This window comes from Bactrocera tryoni, chromosome 5 (genome assembly GCF_016617805.1).
Source record: "Bactrocera tryoni isolate S06 chromosome 5, CSIRO_BtryS06_freeze2, whole genome shotgun sequence".
Taxonomy (NCBI): Eukaryota; Metazoa; Arthropoda; class Insecta; order Diptera; family Tephritidae; genus Bactrocera; species Bactrocera tryoni.
In genome coordinates, this window is record NC_052503.1 from 48,931,647 (window position 1) to 48,942,625 (window position 10,979).

Below are 10,979 nucleotides of genomic sequence, written 5' to 3' on the forward strand. Positions count from 1 at the left end.
TTCCAATGTGAGCGAGATAAGGCTGCCACATACGGTTAGCTCATCGGCTTTGCAGTTATGACTAGGCACCGAAAAGAGTAGATGATGTAGCTTGATGCTCTTTCCAGGGAAGGCAAACACACTTTGACTAATTTTGAGCGAACAGTGTGAGTCACCTTAATAGAAGCCACTGCTGTCTAAAAAAAAACAAAAGACAACCTAAAGCTAAGACGCTCCTTACAAAAAATCTTCCCCTCCTTCTGCAACGCAGTGTTGCAAGTTTTCATGAAAGCAGTTGAAGGCGCAGAAAATTTCAGCGTGACCTTGTTCGGTCCCCTTCTTATACCTAGCTTCACTGAGACTTAGAGCGCACTTCGCAGCAATGCAGCTTTCGCCAATGTCCACGGTAGATATCTGTAAAATGGCATTAAGTGCTGACCGGAGATGCCGATTAGAGCCGTTCTTTGGATAATAAGTAAAGCTTCCAAGGTATTTGTGTACGGAAATGTTTTTTGTCAAGAGTGTTATATACACGGAGCAACCGAAGTTATCGTTTTTTCTTCACAATTTTGTCTGTGTTTCAACTTAATCTGACTTAAATACTATACTTCGTGAATTTCAAAAATGTCATTAAGTTTATTGAATAAACGTGTTCATTTGGAAAATTCCAATGCATCGGTCTTTCGCTCATTTCTAATTTAAATATATATTGAACCTAAAATATTTCATTCACGATTACAAAACTGGGCAAATACTTTGTAAAAATTATGGTAAAACTCTGATAAACAAATTGTTTGGATAGAAATCAGGAATTTGTCTCGGCATGGCCAGTACCGCTACATAGCAGTTAAACGGACCTTTCATGCCGTGAGAATGAATGAAAAATGCGTTGGTGAGGAATTGTTTATTGGCTAAGCCATATTTCATTAAATTCTTGCAAACAAAATTCTTTAACTATTTAGGGGATAATAGTTAAAGAATTTTGTCAGCAATGATTGCCTAATTTCCAATAATGAATATTTTGTGTCTGTTGTGCTTATTGTAGGACTCTTGGTTCCGTTTAAAATTAGCCGCCGCGAGCATTTATGGGCTTCATTTGAAAATTTCTTTGATGGTCAAAGATAAGGTAATTAATGTGATACAAAACAGGGTTGAATTTTTAATGTTATAGCAAATGTTTGAAAAGTCAACTGCTTTTGAATCTTTCATTATATCATTTTCAGGCGAACTGGTTCCGTAAATCATAGTATTGATCATTTTGGTTGTCTTTAAAGATTGTCGAGATTTAGGTTTATGCAACTATGGGCAAAAAATAAAATACTTAATTGATTCTTCAAAATCTCTGCCGTCCTCCTTAAAGTAATACAATGGTCACAATACATTTGTGCCAAAGCTCTTCCGATCCTCGAAAGTGTTGTTAAAGTCAATTTCCGGAATAGCCTTCAATTTTAAATGCTTTCAGTTGACTCAAAATGTTATCCCCGGAGCGGTCCTTTGAGTTCATTGAATGAGTTTGCCAGAAGTCACACAAAGCTAAATCAGGCGAATACTGTGGTTGCGACACGATATTAGTTGAAAACTTCGCGTGAAACTCACGAACAATTAATGTAGTACGCGACGGTGCATTAGTCGGAAATTATTGTTTCACAGACGTTAACACGAAGCAGTTTTCCGAAAAAATTGAGTGATTGTGGAACCAATCGTGCTTTCCCCTTTCTTAGGCCCAAATGATTTTTCAAAAGATTTTTCCTGATCCTTTCGTTATTGCAACAATGCCTGCAAAATCCCTGACTGTTAATCGTCGATTCTAAATCCTCAATTCCTTAATAATCGTGCAATGGAAATAAAGATCGCCGAATGCACTTTATGTACTTCGGCTAAAAACTAATGATTATTTTGATATGACATTTGGTAGAGATGTCACTGACAGTCATATCAAGCTATAACAGATAAAAAAATTTCGACGAACGGGTTTTCGCCCAAATCGAAATTATTGGTTCGTCCCGTTTATCGGATAATAAAAATTGTTCTGTTTCTTCTTTTCCATTCGATAACTCAAGTCAAAGCCGTCATTAAACCAGGAAATTTACTAATGACATTTCTAATTATAAACTCTAGTATTAACAAGTACAAATGTACAAATGTATGTAAAAGCAAACAGTTGAATCTGTTTAGTATTGCGCAAGCATGAAAGCAATTATTTTCTACCCATTTTCGGTTCATTGTTTCCTACACTTCAGCTTTTGACACAATTCCACTTGATTTTTACTTACGTATTTTTACTTTTTTTTGTAATTTTGTTATATAAATTTCAAGTCGTCTTATGTCTGATTAGTTGTTGTACCATATCATATACCAGTATCTATATGTATGTATAAATAGGTACACATTTAGGTAAAATTTCGGTTAAATATGTTCGGTTTCGCTTATGCAATAATTGTCATTCAACGCTTTCATGCTCGGTGCTTCATATTCAAGGTTACGCGAGTATTTGGAGTAGTAATAGAATTCCATCGCATGTCAATTATATAATTGGGCTTTTACATGTATTTGTTTATGTTTATTTTGTATGTATGCGCTTGTGGTGTGACAGTTTTATATTTCCTATGGTTAGAATTTCAAAATTTACAAAACTATTTGTAATGCATGAAATATGTATATAGTATATGAATATTAGGGTGATCATATATTAAATATAAAATTGAATATCAATAATTTCAGTGAAAAGCTGGTCTGGGTAATTTTACATGTAAACAAATATTTTTGATGTATCTTATACCTATTAGGGTGGTCCGTATTTATTTCTATATAAATTTTTTAATTTGTTCTTTAAAATATCGATACTTGAATGTCAACCATTAATTATTGCTCATTTGTAATAATCGCTGAAGTCGTCACTATAGCATAAAGCCCGTACACACTGAATGATTGACATCAAGTAATTATATGAGCAACTTTTTCATTTGACGAGACATCTTAAAGAAAGGCAAAAATTAAATTTCCGTAGAAATTGTTAAGATCGGATCACTATAACCTCACACCAACTGAACGATGGTCATCTAGTGGTTGTAAGGCTACTTGTCGGTAGTTTTTGTGTAGGGTATTATAACTTCGGTGCAACTGAAGCTCAAGTTTCTTCTTCTTTTTAACTGAAACCTGAAAGATTAGAGTTTAATGCAAAATTTTTTATTTCCTCAATATGGAAATGTGTCGTATAATTTATGGTATTTGATGGTTTCACCCTATTTATTGTTATTTTTAGATAAAAAACGTGCCTTGCCTTATAATATAAAAATTAAGGTTGGGGATTTTTCCATGGGCACATTGTATCGTTGTACATAATCTAAAAAAGTAAAAGAGAGTTATTGTTAAGTCAAATAATTGAATAATTAAATAATTATTTAATCAATAAAAATAGCATTCATACTCACACTTTTCTATTGCTTTTAGTTTTCTAGCTAATCAAACTTAACAGATCAGACAGAAAATTACGTGTAAATTGTATTTGCAAATATAAAAATAAATTAGAGCCTCTGAAAATACCAGTGAAGCAATTAGCTAATATTAAAACTTAACGGGGATTATTTGATAATCTTTAGAAAAAATATTGAATTCGTTGGGACGGTCGATTACTTTGACAATAGCAGAATCGGTTATATAAATACACATATCTATCATTGGTGGAAAATCAGCTCCTATCAAAGACATAAAGCGACAAAAAGATAGCTTCCTTTCGAGCGGTCGAAAGCGGACAAATACTTAGATTATAGATATCGACTAACTAATTTGGGTCTTTCCTACGATGGGCCGCGTGGCAAATATCTAGGAAGCCGACCAAATTAAACCAGGGTTCAAAAGGATTAATCAGTCTTGTAACACAAACACTGTATATATAATATTTAGGGGATAATTAGATAAAAGTTTGCTCAGTTCGTGGCATCATGAATATTGCAGGTTAGACTTAAGATACAACCGCTTTCATCCAGCATACTCTGCCAATGAGTGCATGCATAGTTTCGTTCAATTTTACGCCGCCGGCGTTCATTTATCAGCTGGTAATCTACGGACACTCCTTTCATAAGAGCGTACACCTGGTTAGAGCATGCCAATTTTTTCGGCTTATAAAGCGTGATCCATTTCGAGGTTCCCTACTTTTTTAAAAAAACAGCACAGAAACTTCAAATTTTATGGGAAATGTTTATTATCATACGAAGGAACATTCTTTGGCGTTTATTTTTTGAAGATTATCTCTTTCAAATGTTGGCTGCGACTACGTCTCAGATGTTCCATCCGTTGAGTCCAATTTTCGATGACTCGTTGGAGCATTTTGACTATTAACTGGCGAATAGCATGCATGCTGTTTCGCTCCAAGGCTTGAACCTTAGCGGGATTGTCCACATAGGCTTTTGATTTTACATATCTCCAATAATCCATTGATTGAGGCGATATGTGGGAAGTAGCGCCTTCTTGTTGAAACCAAACGTCATCGAGATCACGAGCTTCAAATTCAGGCATCAAATAGTCGATTATCATTGCGCGATAACAGTTGCCTTTGACAGTTACGTTCCCACCAGCATCATTTCATCGGCCCACAAGCCACACCAAACCGTTGGATGAAATGACAGCTCTTCTGGTTGCCCTTCGTTTCAAAAGCGGCAATTTTGCTTGTTTACATACCCAATAAGTCGGAAATGGGCCTCAACGCTGATAAAAATTTAGCTCGAAAACGTCACATCTTCTTGAAGCCAAAAAATGTCGCTTGGGAAGGTCGAGCGTCTTCAGTTATTGCACAAGCTTTATTTTTTTCGCTTTCAATTTAAGATCTTGAGGTAAAATGCGCCAAGTCGTTCCATAGGCCAGTCCGAGTTGTTGTGAACAGCACCGAATCGACTCTCCACGGTCTTCGTGTACACTCTCGGCTACGGCTGCTTTATTTGCTTCCATTCCGTGAAATGTCATCTAATAATGAATGCTGGGTCTCAATGTGGGCGATGATTAGCGATAGTACACTCAGTAGGCCGATTATGTTGACGTTAAGTTGAGCGAAGCGTCTGAAACGCATTCTATACAGAGCATGAATTTTCGTAAACCTTGTTTAGGCGTAAGTCTTACCATGATAAAATGTCAAACAATACTGAACAAAAATAAGGTTTACACGACTCACGGGTGTCTGTCAAAAAAAGGCTACTGAAGAAATTACATCAAATGAATCACCCGTTATACCAATTTCAAATTTTGGGGGTGGCTTTATATCGGCCAATATGTAAGATATCTGAGAAACTAGAAGTAATACTAGATATACGATAGCTTGATTCCAAAAATGTATGAAATTTGTTCGTGATTTATCCCAGCTCCTTATATTACATATGTACATACATATATGTATAATCGTCATTCTTGTTGAGAATTATCTTCATAAAATTGAGCGGAAAAATGTTCTAGATTATATTTGAGTTATCAGTATACATCTTACTCAGAGTATACATCTTCCATAGAGTTAACTAGATTGCCTTAAATATAAATATCTCGGACAGTCAACTAAATATAGTAATGCAACTTAGTGAGTCTAGGACGTATTGTAGGAAATAATAAGAAACCAAATTTGATTGTAATCCATTCATGATTGCGTCGAAAAATCAATGTTCAATTTTTCTTTACATTTATTTAATAGAAAGTTTTGCAACATCTGAAACTATTTCCCTGGCCTTGATTTGTGCGAATTGTGCGAATTGTGAAAGTATTTTATGTTCGGTTACAAGCAAACTACGGTCTTCCTTACTTATTATGTATGGTACTTACTTGCTGTGGTAAGGTGTTAACGAAGAACTTATGGCTTTGAACTTAGGTTAGGTTAAGTTAACCTGGTAGGCCAATAAGCCCCACATAGATCAGTTTTGGTCTTTTGCGATACCAGATGGAGTTCAACTGCAAGGTCCAAGACGAGTAGTCTTCCTTTAGGATGCCATCAACTCTGCGGCCTCATTATCGATACCTCCTCCAATGTATCATACAGTGGGGACTCCAGATGTTTACAGCGTAGTATTGTCAATGCGGGGCAAGTGCACAGGAGATGCTGAGTTGTTGCCCTGATGTCCTGCTCTAGACATTTCCTGCAGTCTTCGTGATCTGTCAGCCCCATCCTGCCTCTTCTATCGAGTGCCCATAAGAATTTTGTGTATTTCCTATCTACTATTTTGCACTTTACTCTCCCGACATCTGTATGACACTTATGATATATGAAATATTTTATACAAAATAATTCTCATATCATGAACGCCTACAATGAGCTTTTATTCGTTCTATTTTCTTAGCCTATCCATTTTAGAGCTTAGAAGAAAGCTCCTACTCATTTTTTAATGAATCATTCCTCCAAACACATCTTTAAAAACTCACATTCCACAAATCACAAAATCACTGACGCGCTTACCGGATGTAAGTATACACCTTCGTGCAGTAAAAATAGTTATTTATTTTTTTTTTTTGTAACTGTGGCCGACAGTAATCAACGTGAGAGTGCGAGAATCGTGAGAAATTCGCCATGCGCGCAATTTGCACCGCCATGAACGCCCATGAAATTCCAAGAGTTTCTTTCTATACGTCGATACGTATGTATGATTATGTGTGCTTACATAATAACATCATAAGTAAGAAAAATGCAAGCATATTTAGCGGTCGATAAGTGCGAGGTGCATAAACTTGAGTGTTTGGCTTATTAAAACGACACCGATCAGAAGCGCATGCAGCGCCAGTGACTCATGTCCAAAGATTCTGCTTTTGAATTTTATTCCCTATCATTGTTACGCCCGGCCTCCAGTAATTTCTCCAGCATCATTGTCAATTGCCTTGATCAAACGGCGTCGCATGAGAGCATTTGGTTGATTGGCTCGCGGCCGCGGTGGCTCGCCATGGCTTGCCGGCGTGAAGATGACGCTCGTTCGGCCGCACGCTGAGCTTCATTTAAGCGCCGCGAAAAGCTTGGCGTTGTCGATGAGTCAGCGCAGGTTTTGGCGAAAGCCATGGCAGACGGAAGACACGCTTTTAAATGTGCGCAACAATGTCGCGCAAGCTTCGTAAGTGAGCGACTCATGCACAAGCCATGCAGTCAGCCGACACATTGGCTGGCGTGCGCTTGCGGTGGCAGGGAGGAAGCGTGACAAACGGGCATACAGTTGTATGAATAGGTATGAATGAAACCGCAAAACGGTTATGATGACCACTTCCAACGGAACATGTGTATGGGCACGGGCACGCGTGACGCGGCACGACCAGTTGTGCGGTGTAAGCGCGTTGACGGTGATTGTGCGAGCTCGGCAGCTGAGCCGCTGAGCATTTTGTCAATTGCGCTAATTTTAAACACCTCTGTGGCATTTTTATGAATAAACATATACACAGTACATACATGCACATAAGTGTGGAAAGTCCAGATTATACATTTTGTGGAAATTACTCGATGATTCATCGTAGAAATTCTATCAACAGCCTTGCTTGTGGGGTTTTATTACTATTTTTAAACAACAGTTACGTATTTTCTTTTATTATTTCGGTTATGAATGAAATTGTAGCTTTAAGAGGCAAGTAAAGGGAGCTTCGGTGAGTTGTGGGTATTAGTAATCATCGGCACTTAGGATTAGAGGAGTGTCCAGACTAAACTTTTAAAGTTAAATTTGCTGTTGTTTGGGGTTTTCCGTTTTTTTTAAGTATGGGGAAGCATCAAAAGCTGGAGTGCGAAACTTCATTCCGCTAAACTTAATTTACTCCCAACTTTAGACTCTCCCACGGAACCACCTTATTAAATATTACTTCGTGGGAGTAATAAAACTTTAAAGTCTCCTTTATGGCACGGACTGACGGACGCCCATTCTGCGTATGTACTTGTATGTCTCAGTTTTGTCATTATAGCTTTCCAGTTCTCAGTGGACTGACACATGAGTCACACCGAGTGTAGCTTTAAGTTCTTCCTTTGTACTTCAAAAGGGAGGGCAATATAAAAGATACATGCTCAGAACCTCAAAGCACTCTGAACACAATTCGGACTAATGTCGTGTTGGAATCTGCACAGTTCTAACTTCGAAATCACCCATGTCCCCGTAGTATTTGAGTTATGTGGAAATCCAGGTCTCCATGTAGTCTGCCGATCCAGGAATGGATGTCCGGTACCAATCTGTGGGTACACCGTGCTTTGAGTGAGGATTGCCATCGCTTGAATACCCGCTCGTATTCATCATCCTGCATGCCAATGGGCATTCACGGGATTAGCTATTACTTGTCATAGTTCGGAAAGCACTGATAACTCTTAGTGCCGTCTGCCTGTGTACCGTGCTTATTTGGCTGGTATATGCTTTAAAGCCTAGCGCCTGGATCTATATTGGAACCGCATATAACACAACCGATCTCATTACCTTTGCAAGTAAAAATCGCCGGCTAGATCGCACGCAGCCTTTATTTGATAACGAGTTTAGGATTTCATTCGCCTTACCAGCAGTGTATTCTACTTTGAACATTGAATCTCACCCTCCCCTATGGTGAGAGATATATGGACTTTCCTTCATTTTTCTAGTACTAATGAGCAAGGCTTCTGTCTTTTGCTCAGCCAGTTCTAAGTTCATTGAAGAAAACCATTGGCGCTCTGGCTTCTCTTCAATTATCGAACAAATCTTTCGCTGTTGGATGGGGTGAAGGCTTTGAAATGGCAATGTATACATGGCGATAGTACAAAAACACAACAAAAGTAATGGAATGAATACAATTATATTGAGAATAGTATCCCAGAGATAAAAGAAGCAAACATGTTTTCAGAAATAGGGGTAGGATATAAGAATCTCATCGGAGCGGCCTTAACAAATATTCTCTATTGAAAAGAAGAGAAAATAGGCCATGGCATCATGTGAATATTTGGAAACGATCATGCTCTCATAAAAACACTTTCTATTGCCTGCCAAAAAAAATATTTATTTGAGTATGATTTCTAATTCTTAGAGGGATTATCAGGATACAAAAATTTTTTATAATGAAAACTTAGAAATGTTTGCGAAATATTTCCTTCCTACTTCTGATATGAATCTTGATAAGTTTCTACAAGTAAAAACACCCTTTATGCTACTGAACAGCTTTTAGAGCTTTTAAAAAGTTTTTTAATGTTAGGACCTCGTAGGAAGATAAGTTTGATTTGCATTAAAGGATGGTTATGGTTATATATATGTACATTATGTATATTGTTTTAATTTTACCTAAGCTGTGAGCCTTGTTGGGAGATTGATGATGGATAACACAGCATATGAACCCAGTTTTGTAAAGATTTTGGGTTTTATCGGCTAAGCTCTTGAAATCTAATACTCACATCAAATTACATACATAGATAATCCCCAATAATAATAAAAGTAATCGCTAACAAATTTCTCAGTTCAAGAGAGTGCATGCAAATATAGAGTCAAAAAAGAAATACACACACAGTACATACATATGTATATACAAATACATAATAATAGCAAAAATCGGATTTGCAAAAACTGTTGACCTTCTTGGCCTACAATCAAATCAATTCAACGGTGTTTTTATGACGCAAACGGTGTCTGCGGTTCATGAGCGGCCAAAGCGGCCAACAACTTGCACACATTAATATTATTATTAATGCAGATATGTATGTGTCTATGTGTGTTTATGCACACGACTATTTGCATCAATGAATAAACTGGCATCAATTAAATGGCAAAGCACCTGTTAAAGCAAACAAAAATCGACCAAAAACCGACAGCAACAAAAACTACGCATTTCATTGAGCAACTAGTGCAATTTTGTGTTGGCAGCAATAGCCACATTAACAATAACAACAACAACAGCGCACAAAAGTAAACAAACGGAATGAATCAACTCATAAATGTTATTGTCATAGCTTGTGGTGTGCTTGGGCGTTATCCGCCACAACAGATAAATGCAAATACGCTGAGATTACTATGTATATGTATAGGTATGTAAGTGTGTACATAACGCCATGGTTTTATTAATTATAACAATTAAATAGTAATCATAGTATTTTGTTTACCTGCTTTTGCGCGGAAGTTCAAGGCGCAGCAATTGCGCAAAATCGCTCTAAAACGACCTTGCTCGCTTCCTATATTTAGAAATCAAATTTTATGATAATAATATATATACAGAAACAGTTATTTCATATGCGTAAATTATTTTTTAATATCTTTTGGTAATTCAATGCGCAAGAAATTAACCTACTCCCGTGCAAGCAGCGCGAGGGGCGCCTCCGTATATGTGCGTAATAAGCTGAGCCAAGAAAGACAATATTTTACGGTAAAATATAAAGCTAGTTATATTAAAAAAATTAACTATTTTGGTAAATTTTTAAAACTACTAATTATTAGTTAATTTTTTACTTCAAGAATTAATAATTAATTTTCTAAATTTTTAAAATTACTAATTATTACTTAATTTTTTTGCATCAAGAATCAATAATAATTTTTCTAAATTTTTAAAATTACGATTTATTAGTTATTTTTTTTTACTGGATTTTTTTTATAATATTACATTACTATATTAAATTTCAATGTGTTTAAAAAGGTAATTAATATTTTTTCGAAAATTTACCTTGTATACAATTTGCATAACATAACACTATTTGCATTAAAAATTATTAATATGTCATCATCATAAATATATCAATAAATAAATAAATAAATAATTTTTCTTAATTTCATAAATTTACGATTAAATTAACTTTTTTCATATTTACATTAATTATTAATTAGTTTAATTTCAGTTGATTTAAAAATTTATTTCTTTAGTCCTTAATTTTTAAAAGTTTTTTTAAAACTTGAATAATTAATTATTATTTTTTAATTTTATAAAATTTCGTTAAATTAATTTTTTTGTTCAATATTTAGAATAAAATATTTTTTTTTTTAATATTAATAAATTTAATTTCAGTTGATTTGAAAACATATTTTTTATTATCCTTAATTTTTTAAGTTTTTTTAAACTTAATTTTTTTTTTA

At 35.6% G+C, this 10,979-nt stretch overlaps 1 protein-coding gene across 6 annotated transcripts in view; it reads left to right on the top strand.

Moving 5' to 3' along the window:
- LOC120776848 (NAD(+) hydrolase sarm1) overlaps positions 1 to 10,979 on the top strand; it is a 143,579-nt gene that overhangs the window by 14,186 nt on the left and 118,414 nt on the right. The window lies entirely within an intron of this gene.